A 20076-nucleotide genomic window follows, 5' to 3' on the forward strand; every position below is an offset into this window, starting at 1 on the left:
CGTGAGTCGTGCTTGGGTAGCTCAGTTGGTAGAGCACTTGCCCGCGAAAGGCAAAGGCCCCCAGTTCGAGTGTCGGTCCGGCACACAGTTTTAATGCCAGGAAGTTTCAGGTACATCGATACTTGCATACTCGAGCCTTCAATATCTGGACTCCGTGAATTTGTTTTTGGAGTGTTACTTCGAAGAGTTGACAACAGCTCAGTTGTTGTCAAGTCTTCGAAGTAAACATCCCAGAAACGAATCCACGGAATCCACGTATTGAAGACTCCAGAATGCAAGTATCGATGTATCTGATTGTTTACACATGGAGTTGTCAAGTCTTCGAAGTAAATACTCCAAAAACAAATTCACGGAATCCAGATATCGAAGGCTCCAGTTCGCAAGTATCGATATATCTGATTGATATACGTATATATATATATGCCTGAAGATGGCATTATTGAGATCCCGAAACTGGTTGTCTAAATAAAATAACTGCTCAAATCATACGACTGTTTGGCGACTTTCCTTGGTAAATATTTGACCGGCCACTATCCCGTATCCACAATCATCAGAAAATCCACATTTATTATTTCATTGGTGGCTGTAATTTTCAGCAACTCTAGTATATATTTTTCAAAATAAAATTAAACTGTCAGTTGCAAATATATCTTTTTATTATGCCTTACCGATTTCGACAAATTAATTTGTCATCTTTAGAAGCTTTGTATTGGTTTAGCAGAGATCAGTATCTTATTCATAGAAGCATAATGGCATGGTATGTTCCGGATTGTAAACTGTCAATCTGTACAGTAAGCACATACAATATGCACATTTCTGAGCATGCCATGGCATTATGCTTTTATGCAGAAGATATTGACATCTGCTAAACCAATGCTAAATTTCTGAAGATTACAAATTAGTTTGTCGAAATTTGTGAAGCATAGTGAAAGTATATTTGCAGCTGACGACTGAGTTTAATTTTGAAAAAAAATCAGATTTACCTAAAAACATTATACATAAACATTAACATAGAGAAAAATTAAGGAATAGACATTTTTATTCTGGCCTAGAGCTGCACTCTGTCAACACTATGGTTCGGTCGTTTTGGTGCAATACGTAGTGCTCAGTTAGACAGTTCACAGTCAATGTCATGACCTCACAAACTATGGCATCATAACCATATAACCTGTGATGCTGTAAGACTGTGTATTTTCCATTACCTAAAGTTCAATTTACAATGTTAAAAAACATTTTTGTTGCAGAGCATAGGTGAAGTGTGCTCAGTTTAACAGTTTCTCACTCAATGTCAAGACCTTACAAAATTTAGCATTGCAACCATTTAACATGTAGTATTGTGCCGTTTAATTATTTATTGTACTTAATATTGTCTCTTGTATAAAGTGTCATTTCAATGTTAAAAAACAAGTTTGATGCACAACGGTCTATGCAAGTGGACTGTATCTTTCAGGCGCTACTCAGTTGTTTGCTGAAGATGGCCCAGTAAGCCGAAAACTAATTTTGAATAAACAAAAATCAGTAGAACAAAACCAGTGTACTTGTTACTCAACTTTAAATACACAAATGACGTAGTAATGCTAGCATTACCGGTGGCAATGGTAGCACTAGTAGAGAAAGAAACATAAATGAATGTGTGGGAGAGAAAGGGGTGCGAAGATTGCTCTTTGTTTTTTGTTTGTTTTGCACATAATTAGAAAAAAAATGTTCAAATGTGTGTGAAATCTTATAGGACTTAACTGCTAAGGTCATCAGTCCCTAAGCTTACACACTACTTAACCTAAATTATCCTAAGGACAAACACACACACACCCATGCCCGAGGGAGGACACGAACCGCCGCCGGGATCAGCCGCACAGTCCATGACTGCAGCGCCTAAGACCACTCGGCTAATCCCGCGCGGCACATAATTAGAACCACACATCGTTCAGTGTCAGTCCATTGTGTATTCTGTATCCTTACAAAATATAAACTGCATTTTATAAGTAATAAAAATCAGTTGATCGCCTAACTTTTGCATTTTTATATAACCATAGCAATTATTTTGATGCAAGTACACTTTTCATGCACAAACATACCGAAATCTATATAACTGTTGTTGTTTTTATGCTCGATAGATCGTTCTTCATCACGATAGAAGGCAAGAGTTTCCTGTTATTATTGATAAGTGCCTACGTTGTTTATGAATAACAGACACATGTTTTACGTAAGCTCAATGAAGTATTGAAGTGATGTTTGATATGTTATTGTTTCGCGTTTTTTTAAATTTTACCCCATTTTTTTGAAGAAATTGCGTTTTCGAGTGCTATATAATAAATAGCTATTTTTTAAAACTTTTACCGTAACACCCTTCCGTTTCACATTAAAAAATCAACAGTTTTCGTATAAAATCTGATTTAAGTATTGGTAACTTCAGTTTTGCCATAAACGCTGTTTATTTTTGAGTAACAGACAGGAGGATACCTATGCAGAACAACAATGTTCCATAGGTTACACGGCCCTTTATATATCATCATTCAGTTTCAAGACGGTTCATCACTTCCGGTTTCTAGGGGAATCTAGTAAGACACTGATCGCGTGTGAAAACAAAGCGATGAAAATTAGTTAACACCTGATAGGCATGCAACACACGTAACTTACAGGTAGCGCAGTTATAATCTTAACTGACCAAAGCCACTAGGAAAACTATTGTAGTCTATACTTGCTTGTACTAGTCTACGGTAGCCTAAGGTAATTTTGTAACTCTATTCCAGACAGATTTACAGAAGACTGTACTCATATGTAGCAACTGACGAACAAATTTAAGAGCAATAATGCCCTTGTCACATAAAATACTTCATTAAGGAGTTAATAGTAAAACCACTTAACATTAAATACATTGAAACTGATATAAAGCTGGTTACTGCAGTAGAAGTATAGCTACATGGCTTAGCACGGCACACGCCGCTAAGGGCTGCAAGAGGTAACAGTCAGTAGAGGTGGCATGAGGCTAAGAGGCTCACATGCCGAAGTTTCCGCAACTTGGAAACGCATCAAGTCGCACTATCTATTGATAATCGAAGATACCAGTTGCTTAGCTTACGAAAAAATATTCTAAATAGCATGTAAGTGTTCATCTCACGTATGAATAGCCAGCATTATGCAAAATGAAAATATTCAGGACAATACAACAGCAAATATTGGGTAAATTCTTGTACGAAACAATTACAGTGTAATAAGTGAAAAAAAGAGAGGAAAGCGATATTTTAGAGACTACTGAGGAAAAAACAAAAAGTCAAAATGGTTCAAATGGCTCTGAGCACTATGGGACGTAACTTCTGAGGTCATCAGTCGCCTAGAACTTAGAACTAATTAAACCTAACTAACCTAAGGACATCACACGCATCCGTGCCCGAGGCAGGATTCGAACCTGCAACCGTAGCAGTCGCTCGGCTCCAGACTGTAGCGCCTAGAACCGCACGGCTACTCCGGCCGGCACAAAAAGTCAAATTTAGGCTGTTGCAAGTAACCGTTTTATACCATTAAATTTTTTTTATTACGTAACTGCAACTTTTCATTAAGAATGAACCCGTCATTAAAAGAAAGGTGCTTGGAAATTTCTAACTCTTCAAGAATTTGTTCGCCAGTAACTACATGTAAATACAGTCTTATTATGAATCTGCCCGGAATAAAAACTGTCTGTTCATTAATTTTTTTAAAAATAAACAGTATGCGAAGGAAAGTCAGCTTCGCATGCACACACGCTTTCGTGCAGCTCTCACTACTCGTATCCTTTGGCCACAAGTGATCGTCTTGAGCGTGTGCGTGAGTGCAGAACAACTCAGAAGTATGTGACTATAGAAACTCGTGGAACATGTTTGTGGAAGGGCAGGGAAGATGGTGAATGATTGTAACGCTACGCGTTACCCAGGACTTCCGCTGGCAGGTCGGTTCGAATTACAGTTTTCTGTGTCTACCTAATACGACACTCGCTGAGTTATTTTTAGATAAGGCTTAGGTTACCCTTATTCCCGACTACCACTCTCCCACTGTGGAATGCGGCTGCGTTCTTCTTCACAGCTCCGCCCACTACGAAGATCAGTTGCCGTCGCGACACTGTTAGATGCTACAAAACATACGAAAACGGCGGAAGTGGGTACACAAGTAGATTAAGACGAGAATCATTGCAACATCGCGCTTCTCAGGATGGAGTAAGAGACGACTGCAGTTCTACATCTGCATATCTACATCTACATATATACTCCGCTAACCACCGAGCGGTGTGTGGCGGAGGGCACAATTCGCGCCAAAGTCATATTTCCCCCCCTCTGTTCCACTCGCGGATCGCGCGAGGGAAAAACGACTGTCTGAACGCCTCAGTGAGAGCTCTTATTTCCCTTATCTTTGAATGGTGATCATTGCGCGATTTGAAAGTTGGTGGTAGTAATATATGCTCTACATCCTCGGTGAAGATCGGATTTCGGAATTTAGTGAGCAGCCCCTTCTATTTAGCGCGCCGTCTATCTAGAAGTGGGTCCCACTTCAAACTTTCTATGAGATTTGTAACGCTCTCACGATGGTTAAATGTACCAGTCACGAATCTTGCCGCTCTTCTTTGGACCTTCTCAATCTCTTGAATCAGACCCAACTGGTAAGGGTCCCATACAGACGAACAATACTCCAAGACTGGACGAACTAACGTATTGTAAGCTATTTCCTTTGTTGAAGGACTGCATCGCTTCAGGATTCTACCAATAAACCCCAATCTAGAGTTCGCCTTACCCGTTACTTGTGTAATCTGATCATTCCATTTGAGATCATTTAGAATAGTCACACCCAGATACTTGACGGACGTGACCGTTTCCAAAGACTGAGCATTTATTTTGTATTCGTACATTAATAGGGATTTTCGGCTTGGTATACGCAGTAGGTTACGCTTGCTAACATTGAGAGATAACTGACAGTCATTACACCACGCATTTATTTTGTGCAAATCCTCATTGATTTGTTCACAACTTTCGTGTGATACTACTTTCCTGTAGACTACAGCATCATCGGCAAACAGTTTAAGGCCACTGTCAATACCATCAACCAGATCGTTTATATAGATCGTAAAAAAGCAGAGGACCTATTACGCTGCCCTGGGGCACACCTGAAGTTACGCTTGTTTCTGTTGAAGTCACCCCGTTCAGGATGACGTACTGCTACCTGTCTATTAGAAAACTTTCTATCCAACCGCATATGTCATCGGAGAGACCGTAAGCGCGCACTTTTTGTAGCAAGCGACAGTGCGGAACTGAGTCGAATGCCTTTCGAAAGTCGAGAAATATGGCATCAACCGGGGAGCCGGTGTCTAGAGCCTGTTTTATATCATGCACAAAGAGGACCAGCTGTGTCTCGCATGACCGCTGTTTCCTAAAACCGTGCTGGTTTCTGCAGATGAGCTTCTCAGAGTCTAGAAAGGTCATTATGTCTGAACACAAAATATGTTCCATGATTCTACAACAAATCAGTTAATGAAAGCAGAGAAGCAAAAGTGTTTGGAGTAGTAGTTAGCAGATATCTCACTATGTTTACGATTCAAGATAGAAGTACTATTTCAACAGAGATGGTGTCTTCAACATCGTTGTAATATGTAATGCCATGGGCAAAGAGTAACACAAAAAGTTTCTAGGAATGCTTGTAATTTTATTACGTAAGAACACTATCAGCTCAAAAAGTACACGGACAGCCCTATACAAAGCGGAGTTGACCACTACATGTCACGAAGGACGGACCCGGCAATATGAAAGGAGGTGGGGAGTGTTGCATTGTCAGTAGAGAAACAGCAATAGCAGAATAGATCAGCCAGCAGAGCTCAGTGACTAGTCATTGCTTGACAGCTAAGTAACATATCCACAAGGGGCATTTCAACCTCTCTAAAGCTGCAAAGCCAACTGTTGGTGATGTGATAGTGAAGTGGAAACGCAAAGGAACAACCCACCCCAAGACCAGACCGACCTCCTCTACTGATAGACAGGGATAGTCGAGCATTACTCAGGGTGGCTGTAAAAAATAGCATGAAATCAGTGGAAGGAATCACTCGTGAACTCCAAAGTGCTACCATCAGTCCAGCTAGCACAATGACTGTGCGCAGGGAGTGTACGATGGTCGAGCAGCTCCTCATGAGCCACACATTTCTATGGTCAATGCTATGCGATCCTTGAAGTGGTGTAAAGAGTGACGCCACTGGATAGTGGATGACTGGAAACGAGTGATTTTGGGTGTGGAAATCCGATGGAACGGTTAGGGGTTTGGTGAATGCCTGCCATCCTGAATAGTGTCAACAGAAGTACGGAGGAGCTCCGCAGGAGAGCTTCTGTAAAGTTCGGAAGGTAGGAGACGAGATACTGGCAGAAGTAAAACTGTGAGGACGGGGCGTGAGTCGTGCTTGGGTAGCTCAGTTGGTAGAGCACTTGCCCGCGAAAGGCAAAGGTCCCGAGTTCGAGTCTCGGTCCGGCACACTGTTTTAATCTGTCAGGAAGTTTCAACAACAGGGTTTATGCACAACGCCGTCTTCTTCTTCTAGTCCCTAGCGTTTCTCACATACAGTACGTTTTTTTAGGATCTGGCATTATTTAACTTTATTACTTAACTTTTCGGGCGGATGCCCTTATTGGCTCCACGTTTGTTAGTGTGACCTGAGGGAGCGAAATCGTGTGCGCCATCCTCTATGAATCTCATAAACTTTACTCTGCGTGTGATCGTATTGTAACTGGCTGCCTATCGTATTCTCTGAGATGAAAGTTCGGGACTAGTCCAGCATTTGCCTAAATATATGTGGGAAACCGCCTGAAAACCACACCCAGAATCTCTGGTGTACCTGGGCACTGTCGTTAATCTCCAGTGCAGATTCGATCCGGGTCTGGCTGGCCTCCCCGTCTTGCAAGCTAGGGGGCTGCGCGTTAAGTTATATGAGGAGGTCTTATGCACAACACGAAACATTTGCTCGTGTCGAGGGCAATCTGCCAGTCCTTGCTCCAAGCGTTGATCCTATGCAAATCTTACATCGAGACTTCCGTACACAGGGCGTTTAAAAAAGTGTCACATATTCCTACAGGAGGGAGTACTGGTCAAAAGTAGAAGAAAAGTTCCGAAAATGATGTAACTGAAAGCCATTACCTGTTGAGGTACGGTCGTTGAAAATCCACAGTTAACAGCCTGAATATTATTTACGGATGAGGCAGCACTCACAAGAGATGGAATAGTAAATTATCACAATACTCAGGTGAAGGCTGTTGCAAATCATTGTGCAATTATGTAAGTGAGACTTTAGGATCGCATCAGTATCAATGTAAGGGCAGGAATTGTCGGTGACAGACTCACATGGACATACATTTCACCAAACAGAATAGTATGTAATAAGTTCCCTTTAATTTATGTCTATGGTCACAATCTTTTTTGTTTAACAGATTACCGGTTTCGGTCTTTAATGGCCATCATCAGATCTGTTTCATAAAAACAAAGTCCTAATGTACTGCAGCCATAGTGGTATTGTCAAATGTTAAATGCGGAATCAGCACCAGCATCGTCAAATACATATAAATCACATCACATGCATGCATGCATCCTACCTGATGTGGATCCCAAACACTTGAACAATACTCAAGAATAGGTCGCACTAGAGTTCTACACACTGTCTCCTTTATAGATGAGCTACGCTTTCCCGAAATTTTCTCAATCAAACGAAGTCGAGCTTTCGCTTTCCTTTCTACCAACCTGTGCAAGGCCACTTTTGAATTTTGAAGCCCATTACTTACTTCCTGAACATGAAGGAACAACTCTTTACTACAGCTCAATACTGAGAACATCTCTGGATGAATTTCTGTTGTAGTTAACCTTTCAAAGTCAAGAATTTGATGACAGTGTGACATTCCAGGTTACGGAGAGCGAGTCGTGCGAGACGTAACGCCTCCCTTACTTCGTAAATGGTTCCAGACACTCAAACAAGATTTTCGGCAAATAACAGTTCGCAGAGCCTGCCATGATACCGCCACCTGGCACTGTTCACAGCGACACAGCCGATTCGGCCCACCTTCCCTTTCGATTTTAGCACACTTCTCTGAGCTTTTGGAGGAAAGTTTCAAAACCAAAAAACATTTTCTCTGCTGTGGGCGTGTATGTACGTCCTGCTACGCCGTTCCCCACGTTTGTTTGACGTGTATATGCGCGCCGTTTGGGTTTTCGTACAGTGCTATGGATGTCTGAATGTGTCCCGAGCCGTCGACCCCTTGCTAATGCGAATGAGTGATTCCATGTCTGGGTGGATGAAAAAGTTTCGAGCGTTTACCATGCAACATATATGCTTAATTGCGTGCTAGCGTTTACAAAAAACCTCGTTTCGACATCTTGAATAGTTTATGAGTTACGACGATTGTTACGACCGCATGATTCGCGATGCCCAGAGACGTGAATGGGCGCGTTACTCGCGACTGTCCTTAAGGGGTAAAATCGAATACCTCGAGATCGAAATGAGTTATAGATCTGCCCTTAATGTTAAATAAAATTTTGATATCTTATCTACATTTCATTCATTACGGTGTATGAGCTAAAATCAAACACAAGCAAAATATATGCAATGCAGTTTTACCTCTTCAAAAACTTTAAAATTTCACGCAATATTTTACGTAATTTCATGGAGAACAGTAACTATAGTATATAAAGAAAAGAAATTCAGTTCTTTATCACGCGGAGGTATTATACTGTAAGATGTGAAAAATCGTATTTATTCACCCATAGTTTTCAAACAGTCGGATGATATGTACACTACTGGCCATTAAAATTGCTACACCAAGAAGAAATGCAGATGATAAACGGGTATTCATTGGACAAATATATTATACTAGAACTGACATGTGATTACATTTTCACGCAATTTGGCTGCATAGATCCTGAGAAATCAGAACCCAGAACAAACACCTCTAGCCGGCCGAAGTGGCCGTGCGGTTAACGGCGCTGCAGTCTGGAACCGCAAGACCGCTACGGTCGCAGGTTCGAATCCTGCCTCGGGCATGGATGTTTGTGATGTCCTTAGGTTAGTTAGGTTTAACTAGTTCTAAGTTCTAGGGGACTAATGACCTCAGCAGTTGAGTCCCATAGTGCTCAGAGCCATTTGAACCAAACACCTCTTGCTGTAATAACGGCCTTGATACGCCTGGGCATTGAGTCAAACAGAGCCTGGATGGCGTGTACAGGTGCAACTGCCCATGCAGCTTCAACACGATACCACACTTCATCAAGAGTAGTGACTGGCGTATTGTGACGAGCCAGTTGCTCGGCCACCATTGACCAGACGTTTTCAATTGGTGAGAGATCTGGAGAATGTGCTGGCCAGAGCAGCAGTCGAACATTTTCTGTGTCCAGAAAGGCCCGTACAGGACATGCAACATGCGGTCGTGCATTATCCTGCTGAAATGTAAGGTTTCGCACGGATCGAATGAAGGGTAAAGCCACGGGTCGTAACACATCTGAAATGTAACGTCAGTGTAAACAAGAGGTGACCAATGGCACCCCATACCATCACGCCGAGTGATACGGCAGTATGGTGATGATGAACACACGCTTCCAATGTGCGTTCACCGCGATGTCGCTAATCACGGATGCGACCATCATGATGCTGTAAACAGAACCTGGATTCATCCAAAAAAATGACGTTTTGCCATTCGTCTACCCAGGTTCGTCGTTGATTACACTATCGCAGGCGCTCCTGTCTGTGATGCAGCGTCAAGGGTAACCGCAGCCATGGTCTCTGAGCTGATAGTCCATGCTGCTGCAAACGTCGTCGAACTGTTGGTGCAGATGGTTGTTGTCTTGCAAACGTCCCCATCTGTTGACTCAGGGATCGAGACGTGGCTGCACGATACGTTACAGCCATGCGGAAAGATGCCTATCATCTCGACTGTTAGTGATACGAGGCCGTTGGGATCCAGCACGGCGTTCCGTATTACCCTCCTGAATCCACCGATTCCATATTCTGCCAACAGTCACTGAATCTCGACCAACGCGAGCAGCAATGTCGCGATACGATAAACCGCAATCGCGATAGGCTACAATCCGAGCTTTATCAAAGTCGGAAACTTGATGGTACGCATTTTTCCTCCTTACACGAGGCATCACAACAACGTTTCACCAGGCAACCCCGGTCAACTGCTGTTTGTGGTTGGTTGGTTTGGGGAAGGAGACCAGACAGCGTGGTCATCGGTCTCATCGGATTAGGGAAGGATGGGGAAGGAAGTCGGCCGTGCCCTTTCAGAGGAACCATCCCGGCATTTGCCTGCAGTGATTTAGTGAAATCACGGAAAACCTAAATCAGGATGGCCGGATGCGGGATTGAACCGTCGTCCTCCCGAATTCGAGTCCAGTGTGGCTGTTTGTGTATGAGAAATCGGTTGGAAACTTTCCTTATTTCAGCACGTTGTAGGTGTCGCCACTGGCGCCAACTTTGTGTGAATGCTCTGAAAAGCTAATCATTTGCATATCACAGCATCTTCTTCCTGTCGGTTAAATTTCGTCTGTAGCACATAATCTTCATGGTGTAGCAATTTTAATGGCCAGTAGTGTATTGTAAGCTATAGGAAGAGACGGGTAACATACAATATGTACAAGAGCCAAGAGGCAATAATAAGAGTGGACGACCAAGAACGAAGTGCTCGGATTAGAAACAGTGTTTCCTTTCGCCTCTACTGTTCAATCTGTACATCAAAGAAGCTATGATGGAAATAGCAGAAAGGTTCAGGAGTGGAATTAAAATGCAAGGTGAAAGACTATCAATGAGTCGCTGATGACATTGCTATCCTGAGTGCAAGTGAAGAAGTATTACATCATCTCCTGAATAGAATGAACAGTAATGAGTACAGAATATGGACTGAGAGTAAACCGAAGAAAGACGAAAGTAATGAGAAGTAGCAGAAATGAGAACAGAGAGAAACTTAGCATCATGATTGATGGTCACGAAGTAGATGAAGTTAATGAACTGACGGAGCAAGCACCGGCAAAAAGGGCATTCCTGGCCAAGAGAAACCTACTAGTATTAAACATAGGCTTGGATTTGAGGAACAAATTTCTGAGAAAGTACGTTTGGAGCACAGCATTGTACGGCAGTGAAACATGGACTGTGGGGAAACCGGAACAAAAAAGAATCGAATCACTTGAGATGTGGTGCTACAGACGAATGTTGAAAATTAGCCGCGCGTGATTAGCTTAGCGGTCTAATGCGCTGCAGTCATGGACTGTGCGGCTGGTCCCAGCGGAGGTGCGAATCCTCCCTCGGGCATGGGTGTGTGTGTTTGTTCTTAGGATAATTTAGGTTAAGTAGTGTGTAAGCTTAGGGACTGATGACCTTAGCAGTTAAGTCCCATAAGATTTCACACACATTTTTTTGAAAATTAGATGGACTGAGACGGTAAGGAATGACGAGGTTCTGCGTAGAATCGGAGTGGAAAGGAATACGTGGAAAACCATGACAGGACATCGGTTAAGACATCAGGGGCTGACTTCCATGGTACTAGAGAGAGCTGTAGAGGGCAAAAATTGTAGAAGAAGACAGAGACTGGAATATATTCAGCAAATAATTGAGTATGCAGGTTGCAAGTGCTACTTTGACATGAAGAGGCTGGCACACGAAAGGAATTCGTGGCGGGCCGCATCAAACCATTCAGAAGACCGATGACAAAAAAACACATCAGCCGGAACACCGTCTCTCAGCACAGGAACTAGCATTTGGCGAGCAGTACAGCCATAACAAAAGCCGCCTCAGCAAGGAATTCGAAGAGCACATCGGTAACAGCGAAAGTACATCACAGTATTCGCTTTTTCAAGGACTTAAAAAAAAGCACTCCGTCTTCAGGCCACAAGTGGCCCATCGGGAGCATCCGACCGCCGTATCATCCTCAGCTGAGAATGCGGATAGGAGGGGCGTGTGGTCAGCACACCGCTCTCCCGGTCGTTACGATGGTTTTCTTTGACCGGAGCCGCTACTATTCGGTCGAGTAGCTCCTCAGTTTACATCACGAGGCTGAGTGCACCCCGAAAAAAGGCAACAGCGCATGACGGCCCGGATGGTCACCCATCCAAGTGCCGGCCACGCCCGACAGCGTTTAACTTCGGTGATCGAACGGGAACCGGTGTATCCACTGCGGCAAGGCCGTTGCCTAAGGACTTTAGAAAGCCCTTTAAAAAATTACTTACTTCAGTATGAAAGTCGGTACAAGAGTTAAGAGTATCACTGACGCAACAAAATTACGTGCATGTCAACGTACCATTATTTGTCGAAAATCTCTTTTCATTTTCTTGAACTGTTTACAAAATAAAAGGGGTGTTACATCTTACGCGACTCAACCTCTATATTTGAACGCAATGCACTAAATATAACTGATGCACAATGTGGTACAAAATAAAAAAAAATCACACATCAAGGAAAAAAGCTTGGGGCCAAACGTACCGGCGACTAAAAGGTCATTATCGATGAAACATCCCGGAATTGGCATTAAGCGATTTAGGGAAATCGTGGACATTCTAAATTTGGATGACTTGACGGGGTTTTGAACCGCCATCCTCCCGAATGCGAGTCCAGCCTGTTACTACTGCGCCACTTCACCCGGTTTTGTACATAAAGTTGACTGTTTACAGCTGTTATTGTGCAACAGATACAATAAAAACAAAATATGGGGCCACGTCTTTGGCGGGCAGTGCACTTTTAGCTTTAACCTCGAAAGGACCTCGTTCTTTTCGATATGTTAAAACTACATCCATCGTGTGTAATTACTAAGAGTGCACCCTCTATATTTGAACGCAATGCACTAAATATAACTGATGCACAATGTGGTACAAAATAAAAAAAAATTCATACATCAAGGAATAAAGGAAGAAAGCTTGGTGTCAAACGTACCGGCAACTAAAAGGCCATTAGCGATGAAACATCCCGGAATTGGCCTTAAGCGATTTAGGGAAATCGTAGACAATCTTAGCGAAAAGTCCGAAGACATACCTGTAGATGCGCTCGATGTTAACATCACGCACAGAGGCGCCGCTCCAGGTTTCAGGCTCGATGGACGTTACCCCCGGTAACCTGTCTCCGGAAGGCTTCCCTTGCGGTGACTGATGGTGTGACGTGCTGAATGGTGCCTTGTCAGTACGAGCGCAGCCATTCACCGCAGCGCACGGGGCACATTCTTCACCGGACGTCGAGCCGGAGTTGGCGGTCGCTTTGCCACGCGCTGCTCACCGGGCACGCACCCCTAATAACACCCCCTATTAATATAAATGAACGCCACGGGGTCCCAACTCGGCCGCACACGTGCTTCATACATCTTTCAAATGTTCCGACCCTCTTCTCGGGGGAGGCTTCAAGGGCGGTCCAACCTGCTGCACGAATATGCTTTTCCTCCCTAGTTTTGCCCCTGAGTGTTAAATCGAGATCGCTTCGTCCAAGTATCACGAAGGGCTGTCAAGTTCCTATTTAAACATTTTCGTACTTTTATAGCAAGAACTGACTCTGTCAACGTGACTCTGAGACTGTGGCCGTCAGAAAATTGATTTTTATCTCGTGGCGATGCTTGTGCGAGTTTCTATATTCGATGTGCACGATAATTTCATATTAAAGGTGACAAAGACCGGAAATCGGCCGTCGTATTTTCAAACTATCCATCCCGGCATTCGTCATAAGCCATTTAGAGAAACCAATAAAAATCTATATCGAGATGGCTGGGAAAATCTGAATTCCACTTCTCCAGAATGTGAATGCAAACTGACATCTACTCTGCCATCAAGTTCGCTCCACAACAATATCATTAGACAACATAATTATTACAGTCGAAGTAATCCAAATTCAAGATAAGCCCAACACGTGCGAACTCATAAAATGTGAAGAACGCTGGGGAAAGAAGGAGAAAGAAAGATAATAGGCCTATATTTGGGTGTTGCATTTTTCTTATACAGGGTGAACCCGAACAAATTTTCTGATGTTATTCAGGAATTTCGTCTGAGTATTTTGGAACAAGGGACGCATAGGCTTAGGTGGTGCGTTACAGAGAAATTGCATTTTGTTTGCATTCTTACCACCATTTATCTCTGTATCTATATTCTCCGCCAGAATTCTTAAAGTTTTCTTAAAATAAAACAAACGTTTTAACATTCAACATCTTTACTCTTCATGTATAGGTATTTATTTCTCAATACAGTCACCCTTGCGTCGAGCACATGTCTCCCAACGAAAGACCAGTTTGTTGATATCGTCACTGCAGAACGTTTGGCTTTATTGACTGAGCCACAGCCTCACCTCTGCTTCATTACCAAAGCGAAGTCCTTCGAAGGTGCGCTTTGAGTTTTGGAAACCGATCAAATTGGGTGGGGCACTGCATGGATGATGACCGACTCCAGTGAATCCAAGGCGTCGGATTGCTGCAGGTGGCGCAGCACTCGTGTGTGGTCTGGCATTGCCATGCTGAAAAAGAGGGTGCTCCATTTCTGGACCAACTCTTCCAATCCGAAACTCGATTACAACACGCTGTTTTTCACGCAGCGACATAGTTACGTTACGCACCGCCATGTTACACTTTACAGTTTGGAGCCCTTTAACGGCAGAGGACTTCAAATATGTAGATATGAAGAATAAAGATGTAGAATGTTAATAATGTTTGTTTTATTTAAAAAGCTTTAAGAGTTTTCATATAAAAAATTCGGAGCCATCACTTTGAAGCACCCCCTTGTAATTGTGAATGCTTGCTAGGCATGGAAGTACTCGTACACTACACGATAGCGTAACAGGATGATGATCTTGTACGTTGGCAGATGAATATGGGGGGCCCTCTAAGATTCCTGTCTTTGTTAGATACCTCAGGCACAGATTACAAGGTCCCTCTTGTGATTACGAAGGCTTTCCCGGCGTAATAATTGATAATATTCTTCTCGGGTGTGCAGCCAGATCATAACGTCATCTTGACACAATATTTCGTCTGTCCAACTGGCCGACATCTTCAGGTGAGAGTGCTGGTACACGATCTCGCCGGAACTGATTGACTGACTGACAGTTCCGGCGAGATCGTGTACCAGCACTGTTACCTGAAGATGTCGGCCAGTTGGACCGATGAAATATTGTGTCAAGATGACGTTATGATCCGGCTGCACACCCGAGAAGAATATTATCAAAGTCCCTCTTGTTAACAGTGTTAACGAGTCTATGCACAGATTTTAACAATGTGCCACAAACTGTTGAAAAAAAGCACTGTGTACGGAGAATGTTGTAAGACAGGCTGTGCACCTGGCAGTGATGTTTATTACCCTGACTCATATCTCTTGAAGGCGCTAAATATGATAATGCCTAGTCACGGACATTATTCGTATCTCACTTTTTCTTGCATGAATTAACACTTGCTTCTGCTCAAGCTATGGCTTTTTTGGGTCGTGCGCATTTCCTAAAAGCTTTTTGTCAACAGTTGTTAATGAAATATGCACAAAAATTATGACTAGATCGGAGCAGTGCTCTGGCACAGCAGGTACAGTGTCTGTATCGAATGCATATTACGTAAATGTATGACTGTTACTTCTATATTCATATCCCACAATTCACTGGATATTAAATGGCGCATTCCACTTCCCTTCCGATTACATACGTGGACTACACTGTGTACTTCTGTATGTGGCCTGATCTCTCTTATTTTATCACTGCGGTCTTTGAGCGAGACGGTCATGAAGAGTCGGGCGGTGGAGGGCGGGGTGGGGGGAGGGAAATTTAATATGTCGTTATTTCATACGAGAAGAAAATAGAAACTTCTGATATGAGGTGCTATAGACGGATGCTTAGTGTAACTAATGAGGAGATACTGAATCGGAATGGGGAGAAAATAAATTTATGGCACGACTAGATTAGAAGAAGAGATCGATTGATGGGGCATATTCTGAGGCATCGAGGAATTGTCAGTATGGTTTTGGAGGTAAGTGTTGGGCTAAAAATGGTAGAGGGAGACCAAGAGATGATTGCATTAAGAAGGTTCAAATAGATGTAGATTGCAGTAAATATTCGGATATGAACAGGATAGAGTGCTGTGGAAAACTGCATCAAACCTGTCTTCGGACTGAAATCCACAACAACATGAACAAGGTTCTCGAAATTTTACGACCAGCGGTTTCACGAGCTGCGCAACATAAAGCGAGGTGGTGCAGAGATCTCACATTCGGGAGGACAACGGTCCAAACTCGCGTCCGGCCATGCACATTTAGGTTTCCCGTGATTTCCCTAAATCGCTCCAGGCAAATGCCGGGATGGTTCCTTTGAAAGGGCACGGCCGATTTTCTTCCGCATCCTTGACATAATACGAGCTTGTGTTACGCCTCTAATGACCTCGATGTCGACGAGACGTTAAACCCAATCTTTCCTTCCTTCCTTCCTGCGCAACACTATATGTCTAAATGGAAAGTCATCCTGTAGTTTACTGAACTCTCCCTGTTACATTCTCGAACCCATCAAAAAAATGTATCGTTAACTGCGCAGATTTCTTCATATTCAACTCTGTTTCGTTTTCTAGACTGAAGAGAGCCAGTGAAACTCTAATTACTCTGCATGCCGACAATCCATATTTTGGTTTTCAGCCAAGTTTCCATCCTCTTCTAGCCGGCCGCGGTGGTCTCGCGGTTCTAGGCGCGCAGTCCGGAACCGTGCGACTGCTACGGTCGCAGGTTCGAATCCTGCCTCGGGCATGGATGTTTGTGATGTCCTTAGGTTAATTAGGTTTAAGTAGTTCTAAGTTCTAGGGGACTAATGACCACAGCAGTTGAGTCCCATAGTGCTCAGAGCCATTTGAACCATTTGAACCATCCTCTTCTAGGTTCTTACGGGAGGTATAATTTGTCTATTCTTTACACATACACAAAACTTGATTCGTATTTCAACGGTCTTCAGCTTGACTGACAGAGGACAACTGAGCGGTTGCCACATCTTTATTAATTTATTTATTTAATCTGATCTGGCAATAGGCTACGCGTTTGAGGTATCTATACTACTGAACATATGAATAAGAGTCACCTCTCTAGCATCCCCCATCACAGCGGAGATCGTTAACTCTTAATAAGGTGGTGGTGCTCTACCAGAGGATAGTAGGTTCGAGTCTTGGTAGTAGAACAAATGTCAGTCATCAGTATTTGGTAGAGAACGAAAGAGGAGATGGTGACACACAGTTCCTGATAACCAGACTTTACGCCGATGAGCTGGATTAAATCTCCAAAACTTCACGGTGGCTCATGGAGTGAGAAAATGCGACACTCAACATGGCGACCCCTCTGTGAGGTGGAACCATCAAGGTCAGCAACTATCTTGATGGTACCTGAGAGGAGTACTCTGTATGCCAAGAGAACATACACGAATACATGGCCTAATGGATAACGCCGGAAGTTACATGAGGCTTTTCACGGGCTATGCTGTTGTACACAAAAGTCGCGACGCTAGAAAATCATAGCGAACTGCAGGGAGACCTGCAGAAGATCAACGCTTGGTATAGGGATTGACAGTTGATCCTCAACATAAACATGTAAAACATTGCGCTTAAATAGGCAGAAAGTACCTTCATGTGTGATTATACGATTGACGAATACTTGCTGGAAGCAGTCGCATCAATAAAATATCTAGGAGTATGCGAATGCAACGATTTAAAGTGGAACGACCACATAAAACAAACCGCAGGAACACAGATGCCAGGTGAGTTTCATTGTAAGAATTCTCAGCAAATGTAGGTAGATGGAATGCTTATCTCACCCCTTTTTGTCCCTTAGAGGTAGCGGTAGATGACTTAGTATTGAGCACAAAAGGGGAGATCTTTGACAAACAGAGAGACCATTGGCCGTAGAAGTTAAGCAGTTTCAGTTTGAAGAACAGAAGTTGACAGGGGTCACGTGATTCGCGATGACCATTAAGAAATTGGCGGGCTGTGGACATGTGGGTGAAGGCCATTACAAAAAAAAAAAAAACGCAGGCACTCTCTTTCGAAGTCCGGTCAGAGGTGGACACATCCTGATACACTATGTGATCAAAAGTATCCGGACACCTGACTGAAAATGACTTACACGTTCGTGGCGCCCTCCATCGGTAATGCTGGAATTCAATATGGTGTTGGCCCACCCTTAGCCTTGACAGCTTCCACTCTCGCAGGCATACGTTCAATCAGGTGCTGGAAGCCCATTTCTCACGGAGTGCTGCACTGAGGAGCGGTATCGATGTCGATCGGTGAGGCCTGGAACGAAGTCGTCGTTCCAAAACATCCCAAAGGTGTTCTATAGGATTCAGTTCAGGATTCTGTGTAGGCCAGTCTATTACAGGGATGTTATTGTCGTGTAACCACTCCGCCACAGATGCTCGATCGTGTTGAAAGATGCAATCGCCACCCCCAAATTGCTATTCAACAGTGGGAAGCAAGAAGGTGCTAAACATCAATTTAGGCTTGTACTGTGATTGGGCCTTGCAAAACAACAAGGGGTGCAAGCCCCCTCCATGAAAAACACGGCCACACTATAACACCACCGCCTCCGAATTTTAGTGCTGGCACTACAGACGCTGGCAGATGCCGTTCACCGGGCATTCGCCATACCCACACCCTGCCATCGGATCGCCACATTGTGTACCGTGATTCGTCACTCCATACAACGTTTTTCCACTGTTCAGCCGCCCAATGTTTATGCTCCTTACACCAAGCGAGGTGTCGTTTGGCATTTACCGGCGTGATGTGTGGCTTATGAGCAGCCGTCCGACCATGAAATCCAAGTTTTCTCACCTCCCGCCTAACTGTCGTAGTACTTGCAGTGGATGCTGATGCAGTTTGGAATTCCTGTGTGACGGTCTGGATATATGTCCGCCTATTACACATTACGACCCTCTTTAACTGTCGGCTGTCTGTCAGTCAACAGACGAGGGCAGCCTGTATGCTTTTGTGCTGTACGTGTCCCTTCACGTTTCCACTTCATTACCATATCGGAAACAGTGGACCTAGGGATTTTTAGGAGTGTGGAAATCTTGCGTACCGACGTATGACACAGATGACATCCAATCGCCTGACCACGTTCAAAGTCCTTGAGTTACGCAGAGCGCCCCATTCTGCTCTCTCGCGATGTCTAATGACTACTGAGGTCGCTTATATGGAGTACCTGGCAGTAGGTGGCAGCACAATGCGCCTAATATGAAAAACGTACGTTTTTGGGTGTGTCCGGATACTTTTTAGCACATAGTGTAAGTTCCGCCAGCGCTATAATTGTCCACTAGTGTCAGGGTGTGCGGCTAGATAGGCGCAGTTAATGATCTGCTAGTCTTCACCTCGTTAACATCGTTCAAACAGCGTTATTACGTTATTTATGTCATTTTGTGACTTTTAATTCTGTGAGTTAGACGAAGAATCCTTGTCATTGCTACCATGTGTGGTTTGGTGTGCCTTCGTGCTGTCTTGTATCAATCAGGCCTGGGTAGTGCTTCTTTTCCGGTTATTCGTTTAGATAATGTTTATGGAACATTTCAGATAGTTTGCGATCTTCACTTTTACATTTAAACTAATTTTTCTTTGTAGATCGATTTCATGAAGTGCTAGTCACTGTTCCGTGCTGCTCACCCACCGTGTTTCCACTTTCACATTAATTATTTTTGTAACGTTCATTAACTCTTCCAATGAGTTGCAAACGTAATTTTTCATAATTAATTCGTCTTTCCTTATGACCCACTGCATGTGGCATTAGATAGTGTCTCGCGTCGCTCATGACGTCGATTAGATCCACTACAGTGTTCCGTTCTTAGTTAAATCGATCTAAACCTCGATCTAAACTGTTTCTATTTCTTTTCTTGGGTTCTCTCTAAATCTATATCGAGTTTTCTTTGTTAATCGACAAGTAGACTGTCGACAGGTAGACTGTTCAAATGGCTCTGGGCACTACGAGACTTAACTTCTGAGGTCATCAGTCTCCTAGAACTTAGAACTCGTTAAACGTAACTAACCTAAGGACATCACACACATCCATGCCCGAGGCAGGACTCGAACCTGCGACCGTACCGGTCGCGCGGTTCCAGACTGCAGCGCCTAGAACCGCTCGGCCACT

The 20076-nt window shown here is 43.6% G+C and overlaps 1 pseudogene; it reads right to left on the minus strand.

Moving 5' to 3' along the window:
• Positions 1 to 12047: 12047 nt before the first annotated feature.
• On the minus strand, positions 12048 to 12165 carry LOC126250020 (5S ribosomal RNA; annotated as a pseudogene).
• Between the last annotated feature and the right edge of the window lie 7911 nt (positions 12166 to 20076).

This window comes from Schistocerca nitens, chromosome 3 (genome assembly GCF_023898315.1).
Source record: "Schistocerca nitens isolate TAMUIC-IGC-003100 chromosome 3, iqSchNite1.1, whole genome shotgun sequence".
Taxonomy (NCBI): Eukaryota; Metazoa; Arthropoda; class Insecta; order Orthoptera; family Acrididae; genus Schistocerca; species Schistocerca nitens.